We start from the raw sequence: 21,223 nt of genomic DNA, 5'->3' as shown, positions 1-21,223 counted from the left end.
TGGTAATTGGCTTTTGTCATTTTACAGCTCGGCAAGGACAGTACTGTGCTAGTCCTATGCTTAAAGACTTTGCAGTACAAATGGCAAAAGACTTTGTCCTTTTCTATCTCGGCGTGGATGGCATTGTGCTAATCCCATGCTTAAAAACTTTGATAGAAAAACAGACATTTGAGGTGAGCAGATCTAGAGTGTCGCTGGTGTTGAGAGTGCTCCATACAGGAGCTGCTTTCCACCTAAACTTGAGAACTACCCAGAGTTCTCTGCTTTTGGTTTTTGCATAATTTATTCATCACTCTATGCCTGAAAGGGTATTTCTTTGACTTATACTGGGTGCTCCCTTGTGTCTGGACAAAGCTATACCTCTCTGAAGAGCTCTCATTAGAGCGAACCACAGTGTCAGGGGTTGCTTTTACTCATTTCAGGTTGGCTTGGTTGGTATTTTACTGATTCAAAGCTGTAATACTGTGCCTGAAGTGGTAATTGGCTTTTGTCATTTTACAGCTCGGCAAGGACAGTACTGTGCTAGTCCTATGCTTAAAGACTTTGCTGTACAAATGGCAAAAGACTTTGTCCTTTTCTATCTCGGCGTAGATGGCACTGTGATAATCCCATGCTTAAAAACTTTGATAGAAAAACAGACATTTGAGGTGAGCAGATCTAGAGTGTCGCTGGTGTTGAGAGTGCTCCATACAGGAGCTGCTTTCCACCTAAACTTGAGAACTACCCAGATTTCTCTGCTTTTCTTTTTTGCATAATTTATTCGTCACTCTATGCCTGAAAGGGTATTTCTTTGACTTATACTGGGTGCTCCCTTGAGTCTGGACAAAGCTATATCTCTCTGAAGAGCTCTAATTAGAGCAAAACACAGTGTCAGGGGTTGCTTTTACTCATTTCAGATTGGCTTGGTTGGTATTTTACCGATTCAAAGCTGAAATACTGTGCCTGAAGTGGTAATTGGCTTTTGTCATTTTACAGCTCGGCAAGGACAGTACTGTGCTAGTCCTATGCTTAAAGACTTTGCGGTAAATTATCAAAAGAGTTTGTCCTTTTCTATCTCGGCGTGGATGGCACTGTGCTAATCCCATGCTTAAAAACGTTGATAGAAAAACAGACATTTGAGGTGAGCAGATCTAGAGTGTCGCTGGTGTTGAGAGTGCTCCATACAGGAGCTGCTTTTCACCTAAACTTGAGAACTACCCATAGTTCTCTGCTTTTCTTTTTTGCATAATTTATTCGTCACTCTATGCCTGAAAGGGTATTTCTTTGACTTATACTGGGTGCTCCCTTGTGTCTGGACAAAGCTATACCATTCTGAAAAGTTCTAATGAGAGCGAAACACAGTCTCAGGGGTTGCTTTTACTCATTTCAGTTTGGCTTGGTTGGTATTTTACTGATTCAAAGCTGTAATACTGTGCCTGAAGTGGTAATTGGCTTTTGTCATTTTACAGCTCGGCAAGGACAGTACTGTGCTAGTCCTATGCTTAAAGACTTTGCTGTACAAATGGCAAAAGACTTTGTCCTTTTCTATCTCTGCGTGGATGGCACTGTGCTAATCCCATGCTTAAAAACTTTGATAGAAAAACAGACATTTGAGGTGAGCAGATCTAGAGTGTCGCTGGTGTTGAGAGTGCTCCATACAGGAGCTGCTTTCCACGTAAACTTGAGAACTACCCAGAGTTCTCTGCTTTTCTTTTTTGCATAATTTATTCGTCACTCTATGCCTGAAAGGGTATTTCTTTGACTTATACTGGGTGCTCCCTTGTGTCTGGACAAAGCTATACCTCTCTGAAGAGCTCTAATTAGAGTGAAACACAGTGTCAGGGGTTGCTTTTACTCATTTCAGGTTGACTTGGTTGGTATTTTACCGATTCAAAGCTGTAATACTGTGCCTGAAGTGGTAATTGGCTTTGGTCATTTTACAGCTCGGCAAGGACAGTACTGTGCTAGTCCTATGCTTAAAGACTTTGCTGTACAAATGGCAAAAGACTTTGTCCTTTTCTATCTCGGCGTGGATGGCACTGCGCTAATCCCATGCTTAAAAACTTTGATAGAAAAACAGACTTCTGAGGTGAGCAGATCTAGAGTGTCGCTGGTGTTGAGAGTGCTCCAAACTAGGAATCTGCTACAGATCGGCGCATATAAATTCTCCCTACTTCCACGGACAGATTAAATCCACAGTCGCACGCACATACACTCATCATACGCTAGGGCCCATCACACTAAAATTCACACTATTACTCTATCCACACTGAATACAGGAGAGAAACCTAAACCGATCTGCATCTAAAACGAGGTCAATGCGACCATAAAGATACTGTCCTGAGTCATGATTTTAAACATAGGAAATACATTTGAAACTCAATAAATGACAAAGAAATAACCACCCGACACTGGAATTCAAACAAATGGTTGTTCATCTAAATTAGTTCAAATGAAAGTCAATCAATAGCAAAATCATTATTCTCATAGTTACCTATTCTAGCTAAATGGGTCAGGACAGGTCTCTCAGTAAAGTCTCTCGAGCTGCCGTCCTCAGCATAGGTTCAGGAAGAAGTGGCCTAAAAAATCTACAGACCCTCTCTAGCCTAGTAATATTTATAACAAAACTAGCGAAATAAAAGTAACAAACAAATTCTGAATGTCCGTTGAGCCGCTGAGCAGAGCGAGCATGAGAGGATGTCACTTGGTAACATTTAGAAAACCTCCGCTTAGGAAAAATCACAAAAATAAAAACACGGAAGAAGGAAACTCGAGTTTGCAAGCGATACATTTATGAATGCTCTTCCTTGGTACCATAGCAGAGCCACCGCAGATTTATCGTTGTTCATTGTGGCTTTATTCTTTTCCAAGGGCAATTGGAAGCATGCCCGGAGCTGCTGTCCTCACGGAAACTTTGAAATCAGACAGAGACTGTGGTCAGGTGACTTTCAACCATGTTCAGCAAGGCCTCTCGTCACATCTCAATCACTCGAGGGCAGGCTGTAAATAGCAGCCATCTTTGTTTAGGCCAAAACGGACCATCTTAATTAAAAGAAACACAAAACAATGTTACCACATCATAATGATTATACAGTGTTAATCCCCACTAATACCCTTATGTGTATGTAATTACCTAGCCGTCTGCAACACAAAGAAGCATTAGCACACGTTATTTTTAAAGCGCAAACTCGAAACAAATAGCACTTTTGCGATACTCATTTAATTAAATTGCACATATTATTAAGCAACATATATGCATTCCCACGTGTAGTTTCTCTCATTAGTAATGTTGGTTAATTAAGACTTTTAACGAAACTAATAATTAGTGATTATAAATTAGTAATTTTAATCATAACATATAAACAAAACTGGAGCTTAAAACTCAATAACTTTTCAACAGAAAACTCTGCTCCAGCAATCCCCCCTTTGGTGATATATTATCACCACAAAAACCAACCCCAAAAAAAAAAAATTTGTCCCAATTTTTAGGAGAAATTGAAAATGTCTTTTATGACACAACATTAAACACCAGACTCTCTCACATCATCTCTCTTCGACTCCAAGTAAACACTCTCCCTCAATTCTTCTAATTCTATTTCTTGTGGGTCTCTCCTTGACCTCTTCTGTTTCTTTTCAGCATTTCCTCTAATTATTCTCTTTTTCCCTCCCCTGTTTTTACAACACAAACACCCCCATCTTAGTATCAATAAAGCAACAATTACACATGTCAATGGAAATAATATCCTACCAATAATGGTACTACCTATCTGAGCAATAAAACTCTTAACAGCAACTATCTTATTAGCTATTTTAGTCCAGATACTTTCAGCTTCCAGTGGTACTAATTCTTCATGCAAATCAGTAATATTTTTGATTTAGACCTTCAGATCTTTGCTTTCGTCAGAAATGTAAGTGCAACAATGTTGAACTTTCAGCATTCCACAAACTCCACCCTCCTTGGCCAATAGAATATCAAGGGCAAGTCGATTTTGCATAGACATGGCACGTACGGCAATCAGCTCCGTATTTACCAAAAGAAACCCTCCAGCGGTACTTGTCGATAAGCGATCCACCACTGTTGACAACATCCGAATTCCATATGCATTTAAAGAAATTCCCACTGCTGGAATTAAAGCTCCAAAAATATCACCTACAATTTCTAACCAAGTTTCTCTCTTAAAACGTGTTAGTAAATTAATGTGTTCTACATCTTCTATCCTATCTATATGAAAAATCTTTGGAAAGACCAGGCCCACATAACACGTGCTATACCAATGGTCGGGCAACTTATAATAAGCCTTGTTCCCACAAACATAATACACTCCTGGGAAAACTGGATCTTCTCCACCTTTAAAACCCCATCCTGTCGCAATGAAGTATGTATCATGACACTCACTAGTCCCAACAAAATAATTATCATATTGGGATTTCTTTCTGGTAATGCATAGTTTACCCTTCTGTGGTGCATCTAAAGCCAAAGTTGGACTAGCCCCATTCCTCAATTCCTTTCCCATCTCAATATCCCATATTGTCTCACTCACTTTATATTTCCCTGCCTTTTCATGCATGCTCATTCTCCTTTCCTCTACCATGTCTAGGAAAGCCTTCTCCTCCTCTTTCAAACTACAAGTTAAATTGTTTCTAAAAATGTAATCTAATGTTAATTCTTCTTTCTCAATAAAAATCTCACCAAAAATGTTAGCTTCTTTAGCTGGATTCAACTTTTTATTCATAGGCAATTGCCCAAAAATGTTATCTTTGTTAGACATCTCATAATCTATTTTCCCTAACAAATAAAAAACACTGCTTAGCACACTACATGAAATTCCATACGTAGCTGGTAAATGGTGATAAGTAACACCTTCTGAAACGGATGCAGGTAATTGCATACAAACGTAGCAATCCCTAACTTCCATTGTCTTTACGTATTCGTACAACAACTTTGAAAAAACATTGCTAGAAAAATCATTAATTGACCTATCTTTATGTATGTAAATGTTACTACTTCTAGTTGGAACTACTTTCTGTGAATTCTTCTCTACATTGGTCACATTCTCAGTATGTATTCCAAAAGTGTCTATTGTAACTCTAAAAGTAACTAATAAAGCTAGTACACCCCATAATAGCATTAATAATCCAGTACAGCAGCAGCACATTCTACACCATCTTTTCAAGAAGGCACATCTACTTTGATTATTCTCTGTGTTAGCCATTTTACTACTTTGGCAGTGTCTTTTGACTTAGCCTCTTCTACTCCACTACTGAGTTTTAGAACTCTAGATTATTTCACACAGCTAATTTCAGATTTTCTCTTTTCACTTTTCTCTAAGTGACTCCTTTAGTTCACTCAATTTGGATTTTCATCACTTTTCACTTCTTCTTCAGCAACATCAAATTGAATCAGATATTCAACAACATCCTGAGCATCCGACTCCTCTCCAATGTCAGTCAAGATAACTTTCAGGATTCCAACAGTTTTCTCTTCAACCACTTCTCGTACGGTCCCCTCTGGATTTCCTTGACTCTCTGCCTCTTCACCTTCAGACAGTGCCACGTACGTCCATTCCGGTGACCTATACTTCTGGTTAGGTTTTCTGATTCTCTTGATCTCCTCCGGTTCTTTTGAGACCTTTTGTTTTTCACCTTTTGCTTGATTCTGACTCGACACCTCGTTCACCTGTTCAGCTTTCGATGAACTTGAACTTGCACTTGCTCGTGTCAGTCTGTATCTTAGCCTCTTTATTCTGTTAGGCCAAAGATCTCCTCTTACAACCCTTTTTGGTCTCACTTCTTTATTATTATTTTCTCCGATCCAAGTTCTCTTTCTCAGAACTCGACCCTCTGATTTCTCATTTTCACTCTCATCTGATTCTGTCTCATTTGCCTCTTGTTCTTCAACAATTTTCTTTTGCTCCACAGTCTTTTCCACCACCGATTGAGATTTCCCTAATTCTGTCCCTCCTCGGGTCTCCGACACACAATCTTCTTGCTGTCTACTTGTCCCTTCACCTAGCTTATCAGGAATGTTCCCTACACCTCCTCGGGGGTCTTCCGCAATCTGTCCCTCTCTATCTTCTTCTGACCCTGCTTCTTCAGGTGTTATCTCAAGTGGATTTTTAACCTCCTCATCTGATTCAGGTGTAGTCTCTGTGGTATTGCTCTTTTCTCTTCTCTCTTCTCCACTGCTTGTTGGAACTTCAGGCACTCTTACAGAATCCGATCTCTCCTCTGAGACTCCCAATGTTTCTCTTGAAGCCTCTCTTGGAAAGAAAAAAGAATCACCTGACTCTCTTTCTCCTTCACCCCTTTCAGGATTCTTTTTTCTTCTCACTGGTTCAGTTTCTGCATCATCACTGGAATCTGACTCTTCAAAATACTCTTTACCAGTCCCATCCTTTGGATTTGGAACTCTCAGAGTATGACTCGCATGAACCCAGTTCTTCACACCAGCACACTTCACTGCAGTTGTCGTAGTCAGAATGACTTGTCTTGGCCTTCCCCACCTTGGAACCAAGCAATTTCTTCTTCTGTGCACCTTAATCCTCACCCAGTCCCCTGGACTCAGATCATGGGCTTACTTCTTCTCAAGTGTAGTAGCGTCTTCTCCAACCTGGTGAAACACAGAATGAACTGCGTCAGCCAGGCCTTTACAGTAATCCAAAATCATGTCATCAGTTATTGTCATCAACTTGTTGACAGGCACAAATGCATGTCTCATCGCACGTCCCATTAATATTTCGTGCGGACTCAACCCTGTGGTTCTATCTGGAGTAGACCTAATAGTCATAAGCACTAGAGGCAAGACATCAGGCCATTTCATTCCAGTGGCTAACACATCTTACCAATTCGGTTTTTTATTGTGCCATTCATCTGTTCAACGACGCCAGAAGCCTCTGGTCTGTATGCACAATGTAGCTTCTGCTGTATGCTCAATGCTTCACAAATTAAACCCATGAGTTCATTGTAGAAGTGTCCACCTCTGTCAGACTCAATTGTCACTGGGAACCCGTACCTAGGAATCAACTCTCTTAACAGTAACTTTGCAACTGTTATTCCATCATTTCTCCTAGTCGGATAGGCCTCCACCCATCTTGAGAACAAACAGACTACCACTAGAACATACCTCAATCTATTCACTTGGGGCATTTCAATGAAATCTATTTGCATTCTGGTAAAAGGACCTCCTTCTCTGCCTATTGTTCCTAGACTCACCACCGTCTTTTTCCTAGTATTGAACTGCTGACTAATCAAACATCTCTGACAGATGCTCTCTGCAATCAACCTGAACTTTGCATTGTACCAGGTTTGCTTAAAGGACCTAATCATTGCGTCCCTTCCCAAATGTCCCTGGCCATTAAACATTCTTGCCATTGTCGACAACATGGAATTAGGCATGACTGGTCTACCATCTCTATAGATCCAAACATGATCTGTCTCTCTTGGGGCACAACCTGCCTTAATCCAATCTCTCATTTCCTCATCTCCTGCCTCATCCTGCAACTGTTTCACTTCATCCCACGTTTCTAGGACATTAGTAAACATCACAGAACAAAAAGACATCTCCCTTTCTCGTGCCCTATTAATCGAATGATTGTTCTTTGCACAATACTGTGCTATGTCATTGGCAAAACGATTACCAAGGGTAACAAAATCATCTCCTTGTCCATGAGCAGCACACTTCACAACTGCTAATTCTTTAGGCAGCTGTATCGCCTCAAGCAACTTTCCAATCACTTCAGCATTCTTTATTGGAGTCTCACTCGACGTCAAAAAACCTCTCTGTAGCCAAAGCTGGCCAAAATCATGAACGACTCCAAATCCGTACTGACTATCAGTCATCACAGTCACTCTCAAATTTTTCCCAATTTTGCAAGCTTTCGTCAATGCCACCAATTCAGTCACCTGAGCAGATCTTACTCCTTTCAAAGGCGAAGCTTCCATAACTTCTGAAACCTTGCACACTGCATATGCTGCACTCAGCACACCATCATCAGTTCTTAGACATGATCCATCCACAAACAGCACGTGATCACTCTCAGGCAATGGCAAATCTCTTATGTCTGGTCTTGGTTTCGTGCAGTAGTCAAGCACATCCAAACAATCATGATCAACATCATCTCCCACATTCACATTGTCAGCATCTGGTAACAACGTTGCTGGATTCACATTCACACATCTCTCAAGAGTCACATTTGATGCTCCCAGAATGATTTTCTCATATTTAGTCAACCGACTATGTGACATGTACTGAGTCCTGCTTCTTGTCAAAAGAATAGCCACATCATGAGGTACGAATACCCTTACAGGATATCCCATTATTATACCCTCACTCTGTTCCAAACTCCTGCATATAGCAGCTACTGCTTTCAGACAACCTGGCAAACCCACAGCTACGGGGTCAAGTGTTGATGAGAAGTACGCAATTGGCCTTCTCAGTAGTCCATGCTTCTGAATTAACACGGAAAGTGCACATCCATTTCTCTCACTGCAATACAACTCAAACTCTTTCTCATAGTCTGGCATTCCCAAGGCAGGGGCTTCACACATTCTGCTCTTTAACTCTTCAAATGCTGCCATTTGTTCTGCATCCAATTCCAATGGGTCTTTCACTTCACTTTTGGTCAGTTTAATCAGTGGCTTTGCTATCAGGGAGAAATTACTTATCCACTGACGACAATAACCCACCATCCCCAGAAACATCCTCACTTCTCTCTGGTTCATCGGGGCTCTCATTCCTCTGATAATTTTGATCCTGTCATCGGTCACCTTTCTCAGACCCTTTTCAATATTGTGTCCAAGATAATGCACCTCTTTCTTGCAAAATTGCAATTTGACTGGAGATACCTTTAACCCTCCATCTGCCAGATGATTCAGTAAAGCTATGGTATCTACTTCACAAGCTTCACGTGTCTTCGATGCCACAAGTAAGTCATCGATATACTGCACTAGTACTGAGCTTTCAGGCATGATCAAACTCTCCAATGATTTTTTCAACAACTGATTGAATATCGAAGGACTCTCTGTATACCCCTGTGGGATACGACACCATGCTAAAATACGCTGTCCAAACCGAAATGCAAAAATCGGCTGGCTGTCATGATGCAATGGAATTAAAAAGAAAGCATGACACAAATCAATCACTGTGTACCACTCAGCATCATGAGGAATCTGATACAAAATCACTGACGGATTTGGCACAATGGGACAACATGCCACCACAATTTTGTTAACTTTTCTCAAATCTTGTACAATCCTGAACTTTCCATTAGGTTTCTTTAGCCCCATTATCGGTGAATTACACGGGCTACTCAGTAACTCTCTCAAAACACCCTGTTGAATCATCTTATCAATTATAGGAGTTATTCCCTCAATTATTTCCGGTGTCAATCTGTACCGAGGAATATTAGGATAAACAATCCCCTCTTTCACTGAAATCTTCACTGGATCTACATTATTCATCAATCCCACATCTTCTCCAGTAAAATCCCAAACTGCTGTTTTCACGGTGTGTCTCAACTCCTGAGGCAAATCATCTGGATTAAACACTGCATGTGCACCAACAATCTCACTCTCTCTATTATCTAGAGTCATCCGGTACAAAACATCCTCATCTGGTGTCTCAAAAGCTATTCCACCCGGAGTACAGAAAATTGTGCAGTTCATCTTACACAATAGGTCCCTACCTAACAAGTTCACTAGACTAGTGTCACAGACTACAAACCTGTGCATGTCTGAAAATTTCCCTATTCTTACCCTTACTGGTTCGGTAAGACGAGTCTTAATCTGTGTATTGGCTACACCAACCACTTGGATTGCTTCGTCCGAGAGAGGAAGATTTCTAATATCTGCTGACCTGACAGTTGATCTCGTCGCTCCTGTGTCTACCAAAAAAGTAACACTCTCCCCATTTATTTTCCCATCTACAAATGGTCCTGCCTGGTTTATTTCTAGAGTTGCTCCAAGTATGCACTCTTCCTCCTCTCTTCGGCACCGTCAATAGTCCCCTTCAGACTCACTCCCCTCATTCTTTAACCAGTACTGCTGTACCAGGTTAGAACGTCTCGGTTTGTTTACCTGCTCATCATTGTAGAATCCTGAGTCCTGGTTATACTTTTGGGACCCTCTATTCTGTGGCAAGGGCGGTTTTGGCTCTTGGCTCTGCTGTCTGACAACCTTCTGCTGTTGCTGCTGATGATTACACCCCTCGTTCTGCACCTGGTGATTTAAGGGTTTATTTTCATTACTCACTAAAGGTGGATTGGTACACTCGGATCTCCAATGCCCCAATTGTCCACAGTTGTGACAAGGGAACTTTTTCTTTGCTTCTTCTAGATTCCCCTTCCCTTTCCCTGCATATCTGGGTCTATTTCCTGGATTATTCGCTTGTTCCACCATCTGTGCTTCTTGTCTTTCAGCCACCTTCACCTGTGCCCACATTGCCTTCTCTTTCAGCTTTCTCTGTTTTGCCTCAATTTCATCACTGAAGTACTTTGCATGTCTCAAGATTTCATCAATCTTTTTACTCTGCCAATCAACTGTATGCTCACGTATTCTTTCACTGATTTCAGGTCTCAGGCCATATACAAATCTGTATACAAAATGACTCAAATCCTTATCACCCAGGTGTTCATCTCCACTGAACTGTTTAAAAGCCGGTATCAGCCTTTCGTAAAAAGCATGAACTGAGTCTTTTGCTTCCTGATGTGTTCGATCTATCTTAACCCAGTCTGTCTCTTTCGGGGGTACCTTATTTTTCAGGAACACAATTACCTGATCATATTTCTTCATAACCTCTGGATCTGGTGCACCTATTTTCGGATCTCTTGGGTACTCCTTTGCAGGCCAATCTACAACTATTTTACACTCTGCCCACAAGTCTGCTGGAACAATTATATCAAACAGACTATTCAGGTCAATCCACAGCACTTTTGACAATTTCACAAACCTGTCTACCTGCCTATACCACTCGACGGGCTTTTCTCTCAGTCGAGGGAAATCATTCGTAAATGACAAAATATCCTGTCTAGTCCATGGGACATGTACATATCCTCCTCCAGGAATCTCTCTCATAGGATAAGCATCCACTGTTTTCTCTTTTTCTCTCATAGGTAAAGCTGAGTAAGTCCTGTCCACTGAATCTTCCCTTTTCTTGTACCACCTATCCTTCCACTTTTCCACATCACCCCATTTTCGCAATAAGGCAATCATTTCCTTAATCTGTCCTGTTCTGCCAGCACCATTTAGATTCTCAATATCCTTGTCAGTGAAATCCACCCTGTAAGGCTTCTGCAAAGCTTTCACCTTATCCATGTCAACTCCTTGTTCACTCGCTATTGCCCTTAACCTGTCATGTATACTCTTAGCCCTCCAGGTGATACTCTTGCACATAAATAACAACTCTCCATCATGATGGTTTTTCAGTATATCTGTAGGAATTGTTCCTGCAATAAGCTCCTCCAATTCTATGCGCAACCTGGCTACATCAATTGCCTGTGAATCTTTATCCTTCTTTTGAAGAACTTTAAACCAATCATTCAAATCTTCAGCTGTTATTTCAGTAGACTTTTTCACTGCACCCACTTGTTCTGCCATCCTCTGTGGTTCCAAAATCGTTCCTCCCAAACAACCAGCATTCATTCCTGAATTAGGCTGCACATCTGATCCTCCACTACATGTGTCAAGTCTCGACTGCCTCAAATTATTTTCACCCGTCCTCACTCTTGATTCCTCCAAAGTGCAAGAACCAACCAAACCATTACCTACATAGGGAACTGTCAAACCATTTTCACCCATCTTTTGCTTGTCAAAAATAGGCACACCCGGACCAATTGTTACAGGCACTGTAACAGCTTCCAGATTTTTCGTCAGCTCTCTAATTTTCTCAGTCAGCTCAGATGTGGTTCTGGCTAATTCTCTTGTTTTCTCGTCACTGACTCGATTCTCTCTCTCTCGCTCTCTCTCTCTCTCCCTTTCCGTGAAAGAGCTATCACTTTTCAGATCAGGTGTCATAACCTCAGTTTTCACAATTCGTAAAGTATCTCTTATTGGCGTGCTCTCTTCTGGTTCTGGTCTATATGGAGGTGGTCTATTGTAAATCATGTCATCCAAGACCTCATCCTCGTAATCATTAGGCCCATGCCTTCTCACTTCTGTATCAGGCTCCTTTTCTGCACCTTTCCTCCCTTCCGCTTCTTCAACAGTTCTCATAGGATATAATCCCTCTGACATACTAGCATCTCGCCATCTCCTCATTCGATCATGATGAGTCTCACGATCATATTTCCTCCCGAACATGTACCTATAATTGCCTCCACTCCTCTGCTTTTCTCGCTCATGCACCTCATCTTCCCATTCCACCAACGCCTCGAACTGTGTCGGCCTTGGTCTAGGCTCTAGACACATCATCTTTTCCCGTAAATTTCTCAACACAGCCAGATTAAATGAACCATGTTCCGGGAACGCTAAGCCACCATCCTCTTCAGTATACTTAGCCCAGTTATCTAACCATATATAGGTATGATACCCATATTTCGCAACCATGAAGGATGCAGGAGTTCTTGACGGAGGTAGCAATTCACCCTCTCTAGTTATTATGTTTTTATCCTTGTCGAACCACCTTTTAATTTTACCGAACAAGGATTTCTTCTTCTTTTCCTCAGGTTGGTAATACATTTTAACGTTAGTCCCTTCCGCAACTGTACGATCTTCTGTCCAATAACAGCGCGACTCACACCAACGCACCAATCCTGGAGCGTCTACGTCACCCTGTAATCCTTCCAATCCCTGCGCGGCTCACACCAACGCACCAATCCCAGCGCGAGCACTGTTCTGATCCACTACCCAATCACAGCGCGGTCTGTATGACGTCAGTGGTCGCTGCAGTCGCTTCTGCTCCGTCTCCTGTCACTCGTCTACCCCTCCTTTACAAAGCCTTCTCAGTAGACTTCGTTTCAGATTCTACAAAATCTATTAGTTACAACATATAAACATCTCCATTGTCTGCTTCGCTAACCACAGAATAGTAAAGAAAAGTCTTTCTCACATGTATTCCGATTCTCTCTAGAACAGCGCTTACCTCTGCTCCACTACGGAATAATTACTTTCGTTGACACAGTAGCACATCCCTCTACTCTGCCCTTCTAACATGCATCCATTAACTGTTTCCTCTAGGACTGCTCCAAAGAGTCTTACAATCAACTAAATGCTCATACATTCACGCACTTTCACACCAGAAAATGTAGCACATGCACACAGAATCCTGCCTTTCCCGAGAACAGCGAACAGTCTGTCCCACTACAGAATTATAACACGCGTTAACCAAGCAGCGCTTACCTCTGCCCAGTCCTACAGACAAGCTCAGAGAATACCCATTACTTCTCCAGCGATAAGCTTTAACGGCGAACCTTACGGATCCCTGGGACTTAAGACCAGAGTTTCACAGATAACCTTCGCTACCATACGCACTCCTTTTATACTGAAAATATGTCCCTAATAGTAACACACGACGATGTCACTGATTCCGAACCCAGACAATGTGACGCGCAACTTCAATTGTCACACGTTTTTCCCCGCATACGTACAGGGCCAACAATCCCGTTTTTCCCGAGAGCAGCACTCCCTTCCCTCTGCCCTACTACGGAACCGTCACCAGCTCCCCACGTTCCAGAAGCCGTACACACTACATAGAACTCAATACGACGACCTCAACATATAGTATTAGTACATATACCAACATCAACCAATAAACCAACGAATCAAAAGCCTATGTACAAGCAATCTATCAGATCAAGACAATAATCTAACCATCATACTGCTACCAGGAAACTGCTGCAGATCGGCGCATATAAATTCTCCCTACTTCCACGGACAGAGTAAATCCACAGTCGCACGCACATACACTCATCATACGCTAGGGCCCATCACACTAAAATTCACACTATTACTCTATCCACACTGAATACAGGAGAAAAACCTAAACCGATCTGCATCTAAAACGAGGTCAATGCGACCATAAAGATACTGTCCTGAGTCATGATTTTAAACATAGGAAATACATTTGAAACTCAATAAATGACAAAGAAATAACCACCCGACACTGGAATTCAAACAAATGGTTGTTTATCTAAATTAGTTCAAATGAAAGTCAATCAATAGCAAAATCATTATTCTCATAGTTACCTATTCTAGCTAAATGGGTCAGGACAGGTCTCTCAGTAAAGTCTCTCGAGCTGCCGTCCTCAGCATAGGTTCAGGAAGAAGTGGCCTCAAAAATCTACAGACCCTCTCTAGCCTAGTAATATTTATAACAAAACTAGCGAAATAAAAGTAACAAACAAATTCTGAATGTCCGTTGAGCCGCTGAGCAGAGCGAGCATGAGAGGATGCCACTTGGTAACATTTAGAAAACCTCCGCTTAGGGAAAATCACAAAAATAAAAACACGGAAGAAGGAAACGCGAGTTTGCAAGCGATACATTTATGAATGCTCTTCCTTGGTACCATAGCAGAGCCACCACAGATTTATCGTTGTTCATTGTGGCTTTATTCTTTTCCAAGGGCAATTGGAAGCATGCCCGCAGCTGCTGTCCTCACGGAAACTTTTAAAGCAGACAGAGACTGTGGTCAGGTGACTTTTAACCATGTTCAGCAAGGCCTCTCGTCACATCTCAATCACTCGAGCGCAGGCTGTAAATAGCAGCCATCTTTGTTTAGGCCAAAACGGACCATCTTAATTAAAAGAAACACAAAACAACGTTACCACATCATAATGATTATACAGGGTTAATCCCCACTAATACCCTTATGTGTATGTAATTACCTAGCCGTCTGCAACACAAAGAAGCATTAGCACACGTTATTTTTAAAGCGCAAACTCGAAACAAATAGCACTTTTGCGATACTCATTTAATTAAATTGCACATATTATTAAGCAACATATATGCATTCCCACGTGTAGTTTCTCTCATTAGTAATGTTGGTTAATTAAGACTTTTAACGAAACTAATAATTAGTGATTATAAATTAGTAATTTTAATCATAACATATAAACAAAACTGGAGGTTAAAACTCAATAAATCTTCAACAGAAAACTCTGCTCCAGCACTCCATACAGGAGCTGCTTTCCACCTAAACTTGAGAACTACCCAGAGTTCTCTGCTTTTCTTTTTTGCATAATTTATTCGTCACTCTATGCCTTAAAGGGTATTTCTTTGACTTATACTGGGTGCTCGCTTGTGTCTGGACAAAGCTATACCTCTCTGAAGAGCTCTAATTAGAGTGAAGCACAATGTCAAGTGTTGCTTTTATTCATTTCAGGTTAGCTTGGTTGGTATTTTACCGATTCAAAGCTGTAATACTGTGCCTGAAGTGGTAATTGGCTTTTGTCATTTTATAGCTCGGCAAGGACAGTACTGTGCTAGTCCTATGCTTAAAGACTTTGCTGTGCAAAAGACTTTGTCCTTTTCTATCTCTGCGTGGATGGCACTGTGCTAATCCCATGCTTAAAAACTTTGATAGAAAAACAGACATTTGAGGTGAGCAAATCTAGAGTGTTGCTGGTGTTGAGAGTGCTCCATACAGGAGCTGCTTTCCACCTAAACTTGAGAACTACCCAGAGTTCTCTGCTTTTCTTTTTTGCATAATTTATTCGTCACTCTATGCTTGAAAGGGTATTTCTTTGACTTATACTGGGTGCTCCCTTGTGTCTTGACAAAGCTATACCTTTCTGAAACGCTCTAATTAGAGCGAAACACAGTGTCAGGGGTTTCTTTTACTCAGTTCAGGTTGGCTTGGTTGGTGTTTTACCGATTCAAAGCTGTAATACTGTGCCTAAAGTGGTAATTGCCTTTTGTCATTTTACAGCTCGGCAAGGACAGTACTGTGCTAGTCCTATGCTTAAAGACTTTGCTGTACAAATGGCAAAAGACTTTGTCCTTTTCTATCTCGGTGTGGATGGCACTGTGCTAATCCCATGCTTAAAAACTTTGATAGAAAAACAGACATTTGAGGTGAGCAGATCTAGAGTGTCGCTGGTGTTGAGAGTGCTCCATACAGGAGCTGCTTTCCACCTAAAGTTGAGAACTACCCAGAGTTCTCTGCTTTTCTTTTTTGCATAATTTATTCGTCACTCTATGCCTGAAAGGGTATTTCTTTGACTTATACTGGGTGCTCCCTTGTGTCTGGACAAAGCTATACCTCTCTGAAGAGCGCTAATTAGAGCGAAACACAGTGTCAGAGGTTGTTTTTACTCATTTCAGGTTGGCTTGGTTGGTATTTTACTGATTCTAAGCTATAATACTGTGCCTGAAGTAGTAATTGGCTTTTGTCATTGTACAGCTCGGCAAGGACAGTACTGTGCTAGTCCTATGCTTAAAGACTTTGCTGTACAAATGGCAAAAGACTTTGTCCTTTTCTATCTCGGCGTGGATGGCACTGTGCTAATCCCATGCTTAAAAACTTTGATAGAAAAACAGACATTTGAGGTGAGAAGATCTAGAGTGTTGCTGGTGTTGAGAGTGCTCCATACAGGAGCTGCTTTCCACCTAAACTTGAGAACTACCCAGAGTTCTCTGCTTTTCTTTTTGCATAATTTATTCGTCACTCTATGCCTGAAAGGGTATTTCTTTGACTTATACTGGGTGCTCCCTTGTGTCTTGACAAAGCTATACCTCTCTGAAGAGCTCTAATTAGAGTGAAACACAGTGTCAGGGGTTGCTTTTACTCATTTCAGGTTGGCTTGGCTGGTATTTTACAGATTCAAAGCAGTAATACTATGCCTGAAGTGGTAATTGGCTTTTGTCATTTTACAGCTCGGAAAGGACAGTACTGTGCTAGTCCTATGCTTAAAGACTTTGCTGTACAAATGGCAAAAGACTTTGTCCTTTTCTATCTCGGTGTGGATGGCACTGTGCCAATCCCATGCTTAAAAACTTTGATAGAAAAACAGACATTTGAGGTGAGCAGATCTAGAGTGTCGCTGGTGTTGAGAGTGCTCCATACAGGAGCTGCTTTCCACCTAAACTTGAGAACTACCCAGAGTTCTCTGCTTTTGTTTTTTGCATAATTTATTCGTCACTCTATGCCTGAAAGGGTATTTCTTTGACTTATACTGGGTGCTCCCTTGTGTCTGGACAAAGCTATACCTCTCTGAAGAGCTCTCATTAGAGCGAACCACAGTGTCAGGGATTGCTTTTACTCATTTCAGGTTGGCTTGGTTGGTATTTTACCGATTCAAAGCTGTAATACTGTGCCTGAAGTGGTAATTGGCTTTTGTCATTTTACAGTTTGGCAAGGACAGTACTGTGCTAGTCCTATGCTTAAAGATTTTGCTGTACAAATGGCAAAAGTCTTTCTCCTTTTCTATCTCGGCGTGGATGGCACTGTGATAATCCCATGCTTAAAAACTTTGATAGAAAAACAGACATTTGAGGTGAGCAGATCTAGAGTGTTGCTGGTGTTGAGAGTGCTCCATACAGGAGCTGCTTTCCACCTAAACTTGAGAACTACATAGAGTTCTCTGCTTTTCTTTTTTGCATAATTTATTCGTCACTCTATGCCTGAAAGGGTCTTTCTTTGACTTATACTGGGTGCTCCCTTATGTCTGGACAAAGCTATACCTCTCTGAAGAGCTCTCATTAGAGTGAAACACAGTGTCAGGGGTTGTTTTTACTCATTTCAGGTTGGCTTGGTTGGTATTTTACCAATTCAAAGCTGTAATACTGTGCCTGAAGTGGTAATTGGCTTTTGTCATTTTACAGCTCGGCAAGGACAGTACTGTGCTAGTCCTATGCTTAAAGACTTTGCTGTACAAATGGCAAAAGACTTTGTCCTTTTCTATCTCGGTGTGGATGGCACTGTGCTAATCCCATGCTTAAAAACTTGGATAGAAAAACAGACATTTGAGGTGAGCAGATCTAGAGTGTCGCTGGTGTTGAGAGTGCTCCATACAGGAGCTGCTTTCCACCTAAAGTTGAGAACTACCCAGAGTTCTCTGCTTTTCTTTTTTGCATAATTTATTCGTCACTCTATGCCTGAAAGGGTATTTCTTTGACTTATACTGGGTGCTCCCTTGTGTCTGGACAAAGCTATACCTCTCTGAAGAGTGCTAATTAGAGCGAAACACAGTGTCAGAGGTTGTTTTTACTCATTTCAGGTTGGCTTGGTTGGTATTTTACTGATTCTAAGCTATAATACTGTGCCTGAAGTAGTAATTGGCTTTTGTCATTGTACAGCTCGGCAAGGGCAGTACTGTGCTAGTCCTATGCTTAAAGACTTTGCTGTACAAATGGCAAAAGACTTTGTCCTTTTCTATCTCGGCGTGGATGGCACTGTGCTAATCTCATGATTAAAAACTTTGATAGAAAAACAGACATTTGACGTGAGCAGATCTAGAGTGTCACTGGTGTTGAGAGTGCTCCATACAGGAGCTGCTTTCCACCTAAATTTGAGAACTACCCAGAGTTCTCTGCTTTTCTTTTTTGCATAATTTATTCGTCACTCTATGCCTGAAAGGGTATTTCTTTGACTTATACTGGGTGCTCCCTTGTGTCTGGACAAAGCTATACCTCTCTGAAAAGCTCTCATTAGAGCGAAACACAGTGTCAGGGGTTGCTTTTACTCATTTCAGATTGGCTTGGTTGGTATTTTACTGATTCAAAGCTGTAATACTGTGCCTGAAGTGGTAATTGGCTTTTGTCATTTTACAGCTCGGCAAGGACAGTGCTGTGCTAGTCCAATGCTTAAAGACTTTGCTGTACAAATGGCAAAAGACTTTGTCCTTTTCTATCTCTGCGTGGATGGCACTGTGCTAATCCCATGCTTAAAAACTTTGATAGAAAAACAGACATTTGAGGTGAGCATATCTAGAGTGTCGCTGGTGTTGAGAGTGCTCCATACAGGAGCTGCTTTCCACCTAAACTTGAAAACTACCCAGAGTTCTCTGCTTTTCTTTTTTGCATAATTTATTTATCACTCTATGCCTGAAAGGGTATTTCTTTGACTTATACTGGGTGCTCTCTTGTGTCTGGACAAAGCTATACCTCTCTGAAGGGCTCTTATTAGAGCGAAACACAGTGTCAGGGGTTGCTTTTACTCATTTCAGGTTGGTTTGGTTGGTATTTTACTGATTCTAAGCTGCAATACTGTGCCTGAAGTGGTAATTGGCTTTTGTCATTTTACAGCTCGGCAAGGACAGTACTGTGCTAGTTCTATGCTTAAAGACTTTGCTGTACAAATGGCAAAAGACATTGTCCTTTTCTATCTCGGCGTGGATGGCACTGTGCTAATCCCATGCTTAAAAACTTTGATAGAAAAACTGACATTTGAGGTGAGCAGATCTAGAGTGTCGCTGGTGATGAGAGTGCTCCATACAGGAGCTGCTTTCCACCTAAACTTGAGAACTACCCAGAGTTCTCTGCTTTTTTTTTTTGCATAATTTATTCATCACTCTATTCCTGAAAGGGTATTTCTTTGACTTATACTGGGTGCTCCCTTGTGTCTTGACAAAGCTATACCTCTCTGAAGAGCTCTAATTAGAGTGAAACACAGTGTCAGGGGTTGCTTTTACTCATTTCAGGTTGGCTTGGCTGGTATTTTACAGATTCAAAGCTGTAATACTATGCCTGAAGTGGTAATTGGCTTTTGTCATTTTACAGCTCGGCAAGGACAGTACTGTGCTAGTCCTATGCTTAAAGACTTTGCTGTACAAATGGCAAAAGACTTTGTCCTTTTCTATCTCGGCGTGGATGGCACTGTGCTAATCCCATGCTTAACAACTTTGATAGAAAAACAGACATTTGAGGTGAGCAGATCTAGAGTGTCGCTGGTGTTGAGAGTGCTCCATACAGGAGCTGCTTTCCACCTAAACTTGAGAACTACCCAGAGTTCTCTGCTTTTGTTTTTTGCATAATTTATTCGTCACTCTATGCCTGAAAGGGTATTTCTTTGACTTATACTGGGTGCTCCCTTGTGTCTGGACAAAGCTATACCTCTCTGAAGAGCTCTCATTAGAGCGAACCACAGTGTCAGGGATTGCTTTTACTCATTTTAGGTTGGCTTGGTTGGTATTTTACCGATTCAAAGCTGTAATACTGTGCCTGAAGTGGTAATTGGCTTTTGTCATTTTACCGTTTGGCAAGGACAGTACTGTGCTAGTCCTATGCTTAAAGACTTTGCTGTACAAATGGCAAAAGTCTTTCTCCTTTTCTATCTCGGCGTGGATGGCACTGTGATAATCCCATGCTTAAAAACTTTGATAGAAAAACAGACATTTGAGGTGAGCAGATCTAGAGTGTTGCTGGTGTTGAGAGTGCTCCATACAGGAGCTGCTTTCCACCTAAACTTGAGAACTACCCAGAGTTCTCTGCTTTTCTTTTTTGCATAATTTATTCGTCACTCTATGCCTAAAAGGGTCTTTCTTTGACTTATACTGGGTGCTCCCTTATGTCTGGACAAAGCTATACCTCTCTGAAGAGCTCTCATTAGAGTGAAACACAGTGTCAGGGGTTGCTTTTACTCATTTCAGGTTGGCTTGGTTGGTATTTTACCAATTCAAAGCTGTAATACTGTGCCTGAAGTGGTAATTGGCTTTTGTCATTTTACAGCTCGGCAAGGACAGTACTGTGCTAGTCCTATGCTTAAAGACTTTGCTGTACAAATGGCAAAAGACTTTGTCCTTTTCTATCTCGGTGTGGATGGCACTGTGCTAATCCCATGCTTAAAAACTTGGATAGAAAAACAGACATTTGAGGTGAGCAGATCTAGAGTGTCGCTGGTGTTGAGAGTGCTCCATACAGGAGCTGCTTTCCACCTAAAGTTGAGAACTACCCAGAGTTCTCTGCTTTTCTTTTTTGCATAATTTATTCGTCACTCTATGCCTGAAAGGGTATTTCTTTGACTTATACTGGGTGCTCCCTTGTGTCTGGACAAAGCTATACCTCTCTGAAGAGTGCTAATTAGAGCGAAACACAGTGTCAGAGGTTGTTTTTACTCATTTCAGGTTGGCTTGGTTGGTATTTTACTGATTCTAAGCTATAATACTGTGCCTGAAGTAGTAATTGGCTTTTGTCATTGTACAGCTCGGCAAGGGCAGTACTGTGCTAGTCCTATGTTTAAAGACTTTGCTGTCCAAATGGCAAAAGACTTTGTCCTTTTCTATTTCGGCGTGGATGGCACTGTGCTAATCCCATGCTTAAAAACTTTGATAGAAAAACAGACATTTGAGGTGAGAAGCTCTAGAGTGTTGCTGG

This window comes from Triturus cristatus, chromosome 3_1, assembly GCF_964204655.1.
Source record: "Triturus cristatus chromosome 3_1, aTriCri1.1, whole genome shotgun sequence".
NCBI classification, from domain to species: Eukaryota; Metazoa; Chordata; class Amphibia; order Caudata; family Salamandridae; genus Triturus; species Triturus cristatus.
Note: the sequence above shows the minus strand (reverse complement) of the source record.